The following is a 13,233-nucleotide window of genomic DNA, read 5'->3' on the forward strand; positions in this document are numbered from 1 at the left end:
GTTGCTGCATCATTTCTAGTCTTTGTCTATATACTCAGTACATATGTACTCCCATGGTCTCACTGTGACCACTTTCATTTATAAATGTATGCATGTGGGTGTAGGGGTTGTGTATTGCTACGGTTCAAGTGAATTCTAACTATGAACTCTACCACCAATCCTTAAGCCTGTTCTCCCTATTCCATGCTGTCTACAATCCCCTCATTCTGATTGGCCATTGTTGCTGTACTTTTTGTGACAATGTTTGCACTCAATAAATAGATAAGTAAATACTATGTGCTAATATTCCCAGAGTGTCTTAGGAACACTCCAGGTCACTGGAGTCTTCAGTGACTTAAAGTCACATATATTTTATCCCACTATAAGAACATTTCTCTTTTCCACCCTGGGTTATACGCTGGTCTTAAAATAAATCCATATACCCATGTCTTGTGGGGCCTTGTTAACACAGCTCCTCTAGAGCTAAAAATATGGCAATCCTCATCTAGTATGAGACCTTGGATTTGATCCTAAGGATGAATAAGGAAGAGGAGTGGGCAGAAAGGAAGAGGAGGAGGAGGAAGAAGAGAAGAAAGATGGAGAAGAGAAGGAACACTTTTTCTTAGCTCTTTCCTTCCATCACTCTTCATATGGAACTCAAATCCGAACCCCAGAAGAGAGGTTGGTCATAGGAAGCAATAGACCCTTAAACTACAAGTCTTTTGACCCAACGCCTTTATTTGGGCTCTCCATTCTATACAGACTAGTTCTGTATAGTAGCTGTCTGTGTGCCTGTGCTCCACTAAGCCATCTGACTTTCAAGCCCAGCAAGGTACAAACACCCAGTGAATCTTTGTAGAACTGATAATGAGCCAATGAAAAATAGATAGAATTTGGCTTCCAGAAGTAGATACAATTTAGATTGTAGCTGCAGTTCTAGCTATAAGTCACATTTGCAGAAGTATATGGGGGAAATTCCTAAAATCTTTTGTGCCTCTGCACATATATTCACAGGCTTGTGTATATGTGAGAGCACACACATGCACACACACACACAGTGCTACAAAGAAGGAAAAGCATTTCTCTTTTCAGAAGATCTCTGGGAGAAGATGAGTGTCAGTGCTAGGTTAGGTGACTGGGAGTCACTGGCCTACACGAAAAACAAGGATATAAAAACATCAATGTGCCAAATACTGAGAGGCTAGAGTCACAAGGCACAGAGGGAGAAACCACTGGATGGTTAAAACATCAGAGTCAACTAGATATATTGTTTTAAAGATGCAGTTTCTTGTGCAGCCCATGCTAGCTTCAAACCCTCAATGGTCCGATATCATCCTTTTGAGTGTTGGAGTTACAAGCATACTACCCAGCTTTGAGGCAACTTTTTCAGGGGGTGAACATTTTATAGTAATTTGCTGAGTCTCTGTAATTTGCCCAAAGTCACAAATCTAGTGAAATTGGGCTCTTGTCTATGTGAATCCAGAACTGGTTCAGAGGCAGGAAGCCAGGAATTTGTGCTTCTTCTAGGTCTCTGTGTTTGTCCCTGCCTCAAGTTCTTGCCTTGGCTTCCCTCAATAATGGGCTGTGATCCAGAGGTGTGAGCCAAATAAACCCTTTGCTGCTCAAGATGCTTTTGGTCAGATGTTTTTATCTCACAGCAGAGAGAAAACTAGGATGGCTAGCAAGTGTGTATAAAAGAGCAATCCACAGTACAGTGACAGCCCTCTGGGAGACTGAGACACATGTAGTCTGATGCTCAAGGGAAATGGCCAGGCAAGGAGGACAGACACTTACCCTACTTTTGTGTGTATGTAAAGGCAACTAATTGGAGCTGGTCTAGAACAATGGAAGGAGGTGGTTAATATAGATAAACATAAGTAGGGGTAAGAAAGTGATCTGAGCTTGCTTTTGTGTTATTAGCTGTTTTGCCAAAGAGAAGACTGGTACCACAAGGTTAGTGAGTGACCTGAGGCTGGCATTGCTATCTAGCTCTCACCGATCTCCACAGACTGTGATAGGTAAATCCTAACAGTTTATCTGGACATAAAGACTTAGTCTCCCCAAGTTCAGTCTTACGAGGCAGTGGAAAAATAGGATTTTTATTAAAAAGATAAGCATCTTTTATTGTTACCACATATGGTTTTAGGTACTGGATCTGCTTTGTTCTTGTTCCCCAAGCCAATGAGGTGGAGCTGGGATTGCCTGGGGATAATGGTTTGGGCAGCACCAGGACCTTGGAAAGGGACTCTCTAGGCAGTCAGATAGCCTCTAGAAAAGAAATTTAGTTTCCTCTGTCTCAGTTGTAAATGCATCTCTTTTCTTCTATGGATGATACATTTTCTATCCTAATTCAACAGTAAATGCATGGACTATTTACATTTCATTCTATAAATGTTACATTGTAAACTCTTCCCTTGTTCTGCTCTTCTTTTCCCTTTCATTTACAAGATCTCTTTAAAGACCCAATATTGTCCATTTGAGTGAAATGAGGTCATACTCTAGCATCAGCATCCTACTTATTTTTCAATTGAGATTTAATTAACTTGAGTAAAATGTTTTCCTTTTTATTAATCTATATTATTCTTAGACATAATCTCTACCCTTGATTTAACAATTACTATGCAGAGAGCACTTTATACAAATTACTTTATTTAATCCTCTTCCCATTGTTACATACCAATTACTAGTAACCTCATAATATAAGCAAATAGACTGAGACTTAGAAAATGTAATTGCCTTGCCCTAGAGAACAGGACTTAGAAGAGAAAGACTAGGAGCTGACTGGAATTGGAAACACCCATGTCCCCTTGAGCTAGAGATTTATGACTGTCTTTCCCATCCCCTTCTTAAAATCTCTGTCCATTTTATTGACAGTATTTTGAAGATTACCATCACCTATTATTGTGATGCAATAACTATAAGTGATCAGCTGTAGTTTATCGTTTTAATGGCTATTTTGGGTTTCCAACTTGACTGGATTGCAGACTGCCTAGAAGCTTGGAAAGGCACATTATGGCTGGCTAAAATGGTATTTCCAGAGAAAACCAATGTGTGAGAAGCAAACAAAATAGGGCAGACTTGTTCTGAATGTAGGCTGTGCCTTCCAATGGGTTGGAGTCTTAAAGGGCTGAGAAAGCAGAAGTAGGGATCTCATGTGTCTATGCTTGTTGAGTGAGTGTGGTTTTTTTCCCCCTTCTGCCCAAGAACATCAGACTCCAGAGTCTTTGCCCTTGGAACATGGGCTCGAATCCAAATGTCTCCACGGAGTGTTCAGGCCTTTAGTCTTGGATAGAAGTTATACCATTTGGCTTTCTCTTCTTCTAAGACTTCGAGCTTATTCACTTGAGAATTTAGATTCTCCTGGCTTTGCAGCCTTCAGAAGGCACTATGATGATCTTAGTCTTGTATCCTTTAAGTTAGTCTAGTAAATGCCTTCTTTTATTCTGTTGGTTTGGTTCTCAGGGCATTCCTGATTACTAATATAATCGTATTTCTTTCTCAGATCCAGGAGTTCATCCATGAGCTATCCTCCTAAGTTATTATGCATAGTTCTGTCCCTGCTCACAACTGCATTTCATCTCATTCCCTGAGTTTTCAATATGGAGGTTCAGTTGTGATGTATTACACGACTTTAGACAAATGCATTTATTAACAAAGAAATGGCCTTGGGTACAGTTCTTAGACGCCAGAGTATTGATTTTGGAAGATCTCAGTTGGCATAGGGCAATTAGGACAAGAGCCATCACTATGTGGGACTTCACAGGCTATTAACAGACACCCATTATTTTATGACATTGTCTGCTTACTGGACCTAGGCATCTGCTTATATTTTTAATGTTACATATGACTGCTAATAGAGCTATGCCCTAGTGGTTTTCAATGGACAATCAATGAGCAATATTTTAATTTAATGGTTCATTGATTTAAATAAAAAAAAGAACTTTCCCCATGGGATTTTAGAAAATTGATAAGATTACAAATAATATATTCCAGTAACAATAGGATAAATATATACACAAATAATCACCTTATCTCAGTCACATTAAATGTTATATCTCCCAATGAACACAGTAAACATTTAAAGATACTTTTCTTTTGATCAGATAACCAGAATATTAGCAGGTATATGGAACAACCCTGTAAATTCTGGCTCTACATGAAAAATAAAAACAACCAGATTTATATGTAAGTAAACATATATCCTGAGTCTGGCAGTACTGATATCCTTTGGACCAGTTCCCAAGAGATACCTTTTGCCTTTAATAATATGTTTCAAGCAAACATGGCCTTCCACTGAAGAGTTAAGTAAGAGCCCACACTGGGTGAGAAAGGAGTGCTTACTTATGTTTGAGGCTCTTTATGTCAAAAGTCACTATCCCATCTTCTTTGCCTTTTCCTCCTGTATTGCCTGAAGTCCAGAGCTAGGGATGGGTCCACAGGTACCTACATTCTAAGAAGAATCCTAGTTGATGAAGGTCTGGCCACTTGCCATGTGAGCAGTGATGCCAGCTTCATAAAAGAAGGGACACAGGTCATCTGTTGGCAGGAGCCCAAGGGAACATGGCAGGTATTAGGTCTAGCTGGTGAGGTAGGTGTTCTGTTTGGGGATAGGTAAGACATACCCACTTCCCTGTGTTCTTCTAGTTGCTAGAACTGTGAATACTCTTTTCTTCCATGTCCTTGGTTTAGGTTTGTCAATGGAAAAGTGGAACGGAAGTGTTTCTATCTTTGAATTGAAAATGTTCTCATAGAGTGTCCCTGGGAGGTAGGAAAACTTTCTTTGATTTACTTTATTACAAGTTCCATGAATATTGCGGAAAGCCTCATTCTTAATTCCATTTTGCAAACTAGAAAATTAGGATTTTAATTGAACATCCTGTCACAACTCCCTCCATTCTCACCTGTATTTGTTGCCATTAAAACTGTTTTTATGAATGCAGATGTCAATGTGAGGACTTTATTCTTAGAAAGTCAAAACTGGTTTTCTAGGGTCATTTAGGATGGGAAAAGAGTAAGAACATTTATGAGTCCTCTGAGTAACTTTGAATATGAGTCAGGCAAAATTAAAAGGAATATGCTTGCCAGGGAAAGAGAAGTGCAGAGAGATATTTAACCATCTTAGTTCTGGTTTCAGTACTTCCATCTGTTAGCTTAAGGGGGCTCCACAAGATGGAAAGGAATGAGTCCTTTTGTTATTCTTGCTTTCTTGTTTCTGCCTAGGCATGAGCACTAGGCAGGCATGGGCACCAGATGATCATGGACACTAAATGGGCATGGACACTAACAAAATAAAGCAGGAAAACAACGAAGGCCCTTATGAAACTGGTAGAAGGAAATTGTTGAGTATAAGCATAGGATGTCTAAGTCCTAGGATTTCTTAGCTAGAAATGACTGCCAAGACCATGAGTTAATGCCTCTTCCCATACAAATGGGAAAGCTGGCTACCAGTGAGGTTAAATTGTGTATAAAATGTATTAGTCATACTAGAACTAAGGTGACCTTATTTTCTCTGCTCAGTCTATTCCAGTTGTTTTCCAGATGAAAAAAGATATTTTTAAGCAGTTAGAGTATATAGAAATAAATCTTCTCTTGTATAGAAGGATATAGAATATAACATATTTATTATCAAAGTAAATTAATGAAATTATATTTATGCATACATATGCCCTACAGGTAAACATGGACTTTAAAATACATAGTATACAATCATTTTGGCTGTAACTTATTCAAAGACAATGATTTGGGGGTTGAATTTAATTTGTCTTGATTCTCTTTAGCTTCCACACAATTACATTTGGGTCAATGAAAGTTCTTGAAAGTTACTAAGGCCCAATGATGCCATATCTGTCTTAGTTTGTATGAGGACACTGTACAATATTCACACAATAAGAAATCAATGAACAACACATTGCACAGAAGGCATCCCTGTTAAGCAAGGAGTGACTCTGCATGACAAAGCCATCTGAATATGAATACAGAGGCATTCTGTTAGGGTAAGAGCTTGTAACCAGAGATACACATTCCTTGGATGTTTGATGTCCTTTTTGTCTCCCCAGACCTGCCTCCTCCCTGTGTTTGTCTTTGTATTTGTATTGTCTCATAATGTGGATATTTTTATTTGAGATTACTTGGTCTGCACCAGATATTCTTCTCCATGGTCCCCGGGGTCTTGTTTTTAACTTGCCCCTTTCCTTCCTCTTTTTATCAGATGTCAGCTATTGTGCCTCGGTATTTTACCCTTGGGTGCTTCAATTATGCATGAATAAGATCCGCCTCACAGTCTCACGTTTCCATTCCCTGCCTAAATAACAGCAGGCAGAAGGAAAGTCTCTGCAGAACCAAAGTCTCTGCATTTAACTTGAGGGGCTCTTGCTGGTGGGAGGCTCATTTGGGCTCCCCAATTCTCTCTCCTAGTAGCAGGTTGAGGGACCTTCAGGAAGCAGTTCCCCTCTGCATTTACCTTGTCCTGGAAGTGATCATATTTTGTGCATTGGGGTCTTGTCAGTCAACCTCTATGTGTTTGAGAGGAACCATTATTTGCACATTTGTGTGTTTGCTCTCACTGTGGTTGTTGTGAGTTTCTGTCCAGACAAAGACCATTTAAGTCAGCAGCTCATGCTCTGACTGTCAAATCAATGAAGAATGTCACAGCAAAGCTGTTAAACAGTCACTCTTCTGTGAAGCCCATGGTTGGAATCAGTCAACATTTCTCAGAATTTTCAAGAGGACAGGAAGGGAAAAGTGGAAAAACGTCATCTTTGTTAGTGCCATGAGGTTTGCTGGTGGTTGACTGTGAAAAACCAGTCTGCTCAGGCTAAGACTGTGTGTAAGGGCTTGGCTCTCAGCTCACTCTTAACTGAAACTTCTTACATCTGCCCCATAAAAGACACTCAGAGTAAATAAATAAATGCAGAAGTGAATGAATAGAAAACAAGTAACAACTGAGACAATAAAGGCAGTTATTATAGATGGGGGCTGTGACTCGTGAGTTGGAATCCCAGCATGCCAGTCTGAGGAACAGGATCGAGAGTTTAAGGTCAGTCTGAGCTGCATAGCAAAACGCAGTCCCAAATCAACACAAAAAAAGAATTATTATTTTGTGCCTTTTAACTATACAAAGTAGATTGGTGAAACAAATCGAAGGCAAACCACAGAACATCTGACTTAGGAAATTTGAAGCATTGAATGAGCACAGATTTAGGGATCTTTATCTGGAGCATTATTCTTCTAAAAGTCCTTTTGAGTTGTGCATTCAAAATACTTTCAATATGCTGATGTCACCTTTATACTAGAAAACTTTAAGGCTATTTATACAATTAAAATAACATGCATAATTAGAGACATACGATATTAAATAGAGCTGTATTCTGCTTAAAGACCGGCTCACGGTCTAAGGGATTCAGACTGGCAGTGTCATTATTGTGTAAACATAGTAGTGTGCTTGCAAAAGCTAAGACATGACTAGAAGATTTATCATTATGGGACCAACGTGGCATATGTAGTTTATTGTTGACCAACACATGAGTATGTGGCATATGATTGTATCTCTTAAACGAATTCGGATATATCAAACTCAAAGACTCATTGAGATTTTGTTTCCAGCCGTTTAATGCATCTTACTCTGTGGAGTACCAACACCGACCCATGCTGCATAAATGATCCTGGTAGCCAGTCTACAGAGCATCATCTAGTGTTTCCCAACAGTGTGTTTAGAGGAGAAATGAAACCTGAGGCAGGGTGCCAAGTGCAATGCCCAAGTTACCCAGCCCTGTAGCATCAGAGATCATCTTTAACAACTTGTATCAAGCACTCCAGCCATGTCATCTGGCCATGGTGATGTACAGTCTACGCTATGAAGATGATAAACCCCAACTATCCATTGCATAGATGTACACTTGAGCAACAGCAGAAGATGTGTGGCCAGAATTTGGAAAGAGCAGCATCAAACCCAATAAGGAAAGTTTCACGTAAGCTAGCATGTCTCAGACATTAGGATTTCATAAGACAGAAAATACCCAAATAAGAACTAATATAAGGCTGTGGAAATTTAATCACAAAATAAGACTATTAACATGCCCCTATCCCCTTTCTCATTAACTTCTGGCATCATAAAAAGAAGGAAGGGTTAATGTAAAACCAAGAGGAAATGATAGAAAAGGTAGCATTTCAGCAATTCCAAAAGTGGACATGGCATTGTTTCTCTTTCTGTAATTCTATGGATTGCTCTGTCTTAGCAATTCAGGAAGCTTCCAGAGTGAAATAATGATGTCTTGAGACCTTAGCTTGAGTTTTCATAGCTCCTTCAGTTCTATTTGGGGTGGAGCACAGTGGAAATGTTTGTATTTTTGCTGCATCTTTGTTATGAATGAACTATGGACTGCCTTAGCCCTACCCTAGGTTCCTAGTTAAAGGGTTTGCTCTATAGTTTGTTATTATTTGGGGGAGGTTCTAGAAACTTTAGGTGTTGGGGGTCTGAATGGAGGAAGTCTGAGGACTGGTCCTTTGGGATTATATCTATCTTACCCAAGTCCCACCCTCTGCCTCCTGTCCATTATGAAGTGCAGCCTCTTGCTATATGCTCCTGCTGCCAGGATGCCCTGGCTTACTGGAAGCCTGAAATCAACAGTACCAGTGACCATGGACCAAAACCTCAGAAAATGTGAACTAAAAAACACATTTTCCCATTAGTCACAGTAGTGAAAACTCTGTTATAACACAATCCTTCATAAACCAAATAAAAATCTGTGTACATGCCTAGGGTAACCATTGAAAATACTTTTAAAAAGTATTGTCAGTGGCTATCTTGCCTTCTTTAAACCCATAGACAGATGCATCAAAAATAACGTTAGAACCGGGCGTTGGTGGTACACACCTTTAATCCCAGCACTCGGGAGGCAGAGGCAGGTGGATCTCTGTGAGTTCGAGACCAGGCTGGTCTACAAGAGCTAGTTCCAGGTCAGCCTCCAAAGTCACAGAGAAACTCTGTCTCAAAAAACCAAAATAATAATAATAATATTAGAAAACAGAAACATTTATTTGTTTTAGTTTTTTGTTTGTTTTTTTGAGACAGGGTTTCTCTGTGTAGCTTTGGAGCCTATCCCGGCACTCGCTCTGTAGACCAGAGTGGTCTCAAACTCACAGAGATCTGCCTGCTTCTGCCTCCCGAGTGCTGGGATTAAAGGCGTGTGCCACCAACGCCCTAGGGTCAGTTTTTAAATGTTTCTGTTTTCTAGCCAGGCATTGGTGGCGCATGCCTTTAATCCCAGCACTCGGGAGGCAGAGGCAAGCGGATCTCTGTGAGTTTGAGGCCAGCTTGGTCTCCAGAGTGAGTGCCAGGATAGGCTCCAAAGCTACACAGAGAAACCCTGTCTCGGGAAAAAAAAACAAAAAACAAAAAACAAAAAAACTGGCCCTAAACAGAGTATTGTTCATCTTCCAGACAAATCCTTTCAAAAGCAGCTTTGTTGCTATTCACACCTGTCAGTCACCACTCTTGAGGGTACACATTTAAAGACAATCAACAACATGTCAGCCTGTGAAGGTCTGATGGACATGGATAAGCTACAAAGTACATACAAGTCAACAAGCACATGGCTTTAGTGGGGGTGGGGATGGGAGGGGGTGAGTGGGCACCCCGCTAGAGAAACACGCTTGAAAAAATCCAAACCATGCTAACAAAGTCTGGGTATAGGAGATGTGATTATTAGTTAGAGCATTTTAATGAAATGCACAGACCTGTGTGCTCTTAGATAGATAATTCATGTGCAATTTCATTATCTCCCAAGGTTTAATTAAATATTTGCCTTTTGGCTAATCAGCAGTAATTAATAAGAGATTCTTATATTCATACAATGCATAAAAATGTTGGCATGGACTACATTGGTTGTCTATTTGGAAAAAAAAGGTAAGCAATGACACAGGAGAGGGTAGGCCCAGCCAGAATCGAGAACTGGAGCTTTAGTTAGGATTCTCCAGAGACACAGAACCCACGGGTGCTGAGTGTATGGGAATGCTGTGTGTGCAGGGCGCTGGGGTGTACGGGGATGCTGTGTGTGCAGGGCGCTGGGGTATACGGGGATGCTGTGTGTGCAGGGCGCTGGGGTATATGAGGATGCTGTGTGTGCAGGGCGCTGGGGTGTACGGGGATGCTGTGTGTGCAGGGCGCTGGGGTGTACGGGGATGCTGTGTGTGCAGGGCGCTGGGGTGTACGGGGATGCTGTGTGTGCAGGGCGCTGGGGTGTACGGGGATGCTGTGTGTGCAGGGCGCTGGGGTGTACGGGGATGCTGTGTGTGCAGGGCGCTGGGGTGTACGGGGATGCTGTGTGTGCAGGGCGCTGGGGTCTATGGGGATGCTGTGTGTACAAGAAGGTGGTATCAGGCTCTTCACAACAAGTCTGTACTTTTGCTCTCATCCCTGATTTGGTTGTTGTTCACCCTGGTTCCTGGTCTAGGGCTCCTTAGACTCCTGGGGAAAGGGATGAAGCGAGAATATTTTGTTAGAACCCTCATTCATGACACAGAGCTCCTAACACCTCAGAATTACCAAAGAGACCGAAGCATCTTTGTGGCAATAAGGTCACTCGCAGGCCACCAGAGAGAGCTATCATTGGAAGCTCCGGAATTTCAGGTCCACCCCTCAGCCTCAGGAAGAGGAGAAGCTGAAGACTGGATAATAATAATGCTTGTCTGTGCCTACCGTGGTGGTGCTTCCATAGAAATCCCACAGCCATTGGCTTTGGGGAACTTCCTTCCGAGTATTAAGAACAAACTAGTGCACAGCCCTTCCTGATTGGCTTAGCCTCTGCATCGATCCTGTCAGGCTGCACTCCAATTTCCTTTTGTTATTCTCTCTCTCTCTCTCTCTCTCTCTCTCTCTCTCTCTCTCTCTCTCTCTCTCTCTCTCTCATGCACGCAGGCATGCACACACACTCATACTGTGAGACAGTGAGCACCTGTCAGGTTTCTGTTGTTGCTCATTTCTTCATTTTTAGCAGTATTGAAGACTGAAGCCTAGCTCTGTCACACACTAAGCAAGTACTCTGTCATCACTGAGTCACATTTCCAGTTCACTTTATATATGTATTTTGAGGTAGGGTCTTGTAAGTTCCAGAACGGCTCCGAACCTACTCTATAGCCCAGGCACGTTCTGAACTGGCAATCCTTCTGCCTCCACCTAACAAGCAGCAGAGACTACACTTGTGCACCAACATGCCTGTCTGTAACTCCTCTGTAATAATCTAGTGAATTTAAATGAACTATTTCGCTGGGCTTTTTGGCCATTCTAGCGAAGGACTAACCCTGAATGAGTGTTGTGGGAACCTCCAACTGATATCTGATTGCTCAGATGTTCTAGAGTCGTAATTGGCATTTGAAGTAGGAAGAGAACTGAGCCTTTAGCCTGTAAGGTCTAAATGTCACTATAGGTAGATAATACCAAAATTAAATTTAATTATAGGATGCCCAGGAGATTTCTACCAAGAATTGCTTGTTGATAGAACCACCCTCCCAAAGTATACTGAGAGAAAACATCTTAGGCTGCTTCCTACAATACATATCAGATACTCTTGCCTGACTATGAGGGTTTTTCCTTTCCACAAAATGTGTTGATTTAAATGTTGAAATCAACTACATTTAACATGCTGTCATAGCAGCTTCTAGATTGGTGTTTGACCAAATATCTGGGTACCACGACTTACACAATTCAATACACATATAAAACACAAATTATTCATAACCTGGAAAAGAAAAGAAGAAGGAGTATTTATTTTAAAACAAAAACCAGAACAAGAGGGGTGTTGAATCAATGAATAATATGCTAGAAGTTAAAATAATAAGCATTCAGTGGATAAAGTCTCTTCTGTAAGTGTGCCACTTTCTGCATAGAATTCAAAGAAGGAATTTGACTGGATAGAAAGACAAAAGTAGTTGTGGTCACCTGGAACATCTGCACTGTCAGGCTACGTACGGTCTTGGTTTTATGTGCAGATGTGTACTTCTGAATGCTGAAATGTCCACACCTGTCACCCAGGAAGGCCCAATACTACAAGGGAAGAGAAGGTCTTGTTAAAGCCACACAGAACCATGAGTGACATTTGTCCTATCACCAAAATAACAAGGTGATGACTTTTGAATCTTCAGCCTAGTGCCACCATTACATATCAGGGAGATAATTGTGAGGGATTGTTCTTAGGGATGAATAGAGGCATAAGTTATGTCCCATACGTTTGGAGAACAGGAAACCATATGGCAATGCAAGAAGAAACTTGGGGTGACCCTCTTAGATTTATATTTTTGTATTTTAAACAACTTGATGTTTCATTAAAAAAAAAAAACTTAGAGAAGATTGATTTTTCAACCTGGTGCACAGGAAGCCAAATTTGGGGAAACAGGAAAACAGGTGCCCATGCAGAATTTAGGCAGAGCACCTCTCATTTTGGACACGTGGTTTGCCAGAGTTCTTTGAATCTATAACTAAAGAGCTTGTAACTACCAATGACAACTACAAGTGGAAGTTATCCATATGGCTACCAAAGTGCTGTAGAGGTGGACTCTGGCTTCCTGCTGAGGCTCTTCTTTCTGGACAGCCCTATTTAGAGAAAACAGGTGTTTCACCAGTGTGGTGACCACCATTGTGTTGAAAGCAGGCATAGGCAGAAAACCTTGACTTCTGTGATAAAATGTGCCATCCTTTCCTCTGGGAATGGCTACTCTGGATAAAGCAGAAGACAGACAGAAGCAAATGGGTTGAGATTCAACCATCACTTCACATGTCTCTTCTTATTGGGAACCTCTGTGCAAGCCATGGACTTCCACCCTGAGCTGATATATCATGAAGCATAAGGCAGGTACTGGACTGTATCCCAATGGTGAAATAGATCTGCCAGTTTTCTTTCTTTCTGATAAATGGAGGTAGTACCAAGTTCAGCAACATGAAACCAGAGCCCCTCCCCCCGTTTTTCTTTTCTGTTTTCCCAATGAATAAAGCAGAGATCTGCCACCCTGTTTTCTAACAGAGACAGAGAAAGGGAATGCCGCCTCCTGCAGAAATGCACAGAAATAGAGAAACAACCTGGCCTCTACCCTCCCATTATGCTCAGCCTTCCTGTAAGCCATACCCCTCTACAGACAGGGAAGAGAGGGATGCTCTTATTGTAGATCCGGTTTATGCTCCTTCCACCAGCAGCCCACAGTCTTAAGAGTCATTCCCACACATATTCCCAGACTTCTGCTTGAATGAACCGGCAAGCTCATTAA

Source organism: Cricetulus griseus, chromosome 3 (genome assembly GCF_003668045.3).
Source record: "Cricetulus griseus strain 17A/GY chromosome 3, alternate assembly CriGri-PICRH-1.0, whole genome shotgun sequence".
NCBI classification, from domain to species: Eukaryota; Metazoa; Chordata; class Mammalia; order Rodentia; family Cricetidae; genus Cricetulus; species Cricetulus griseus.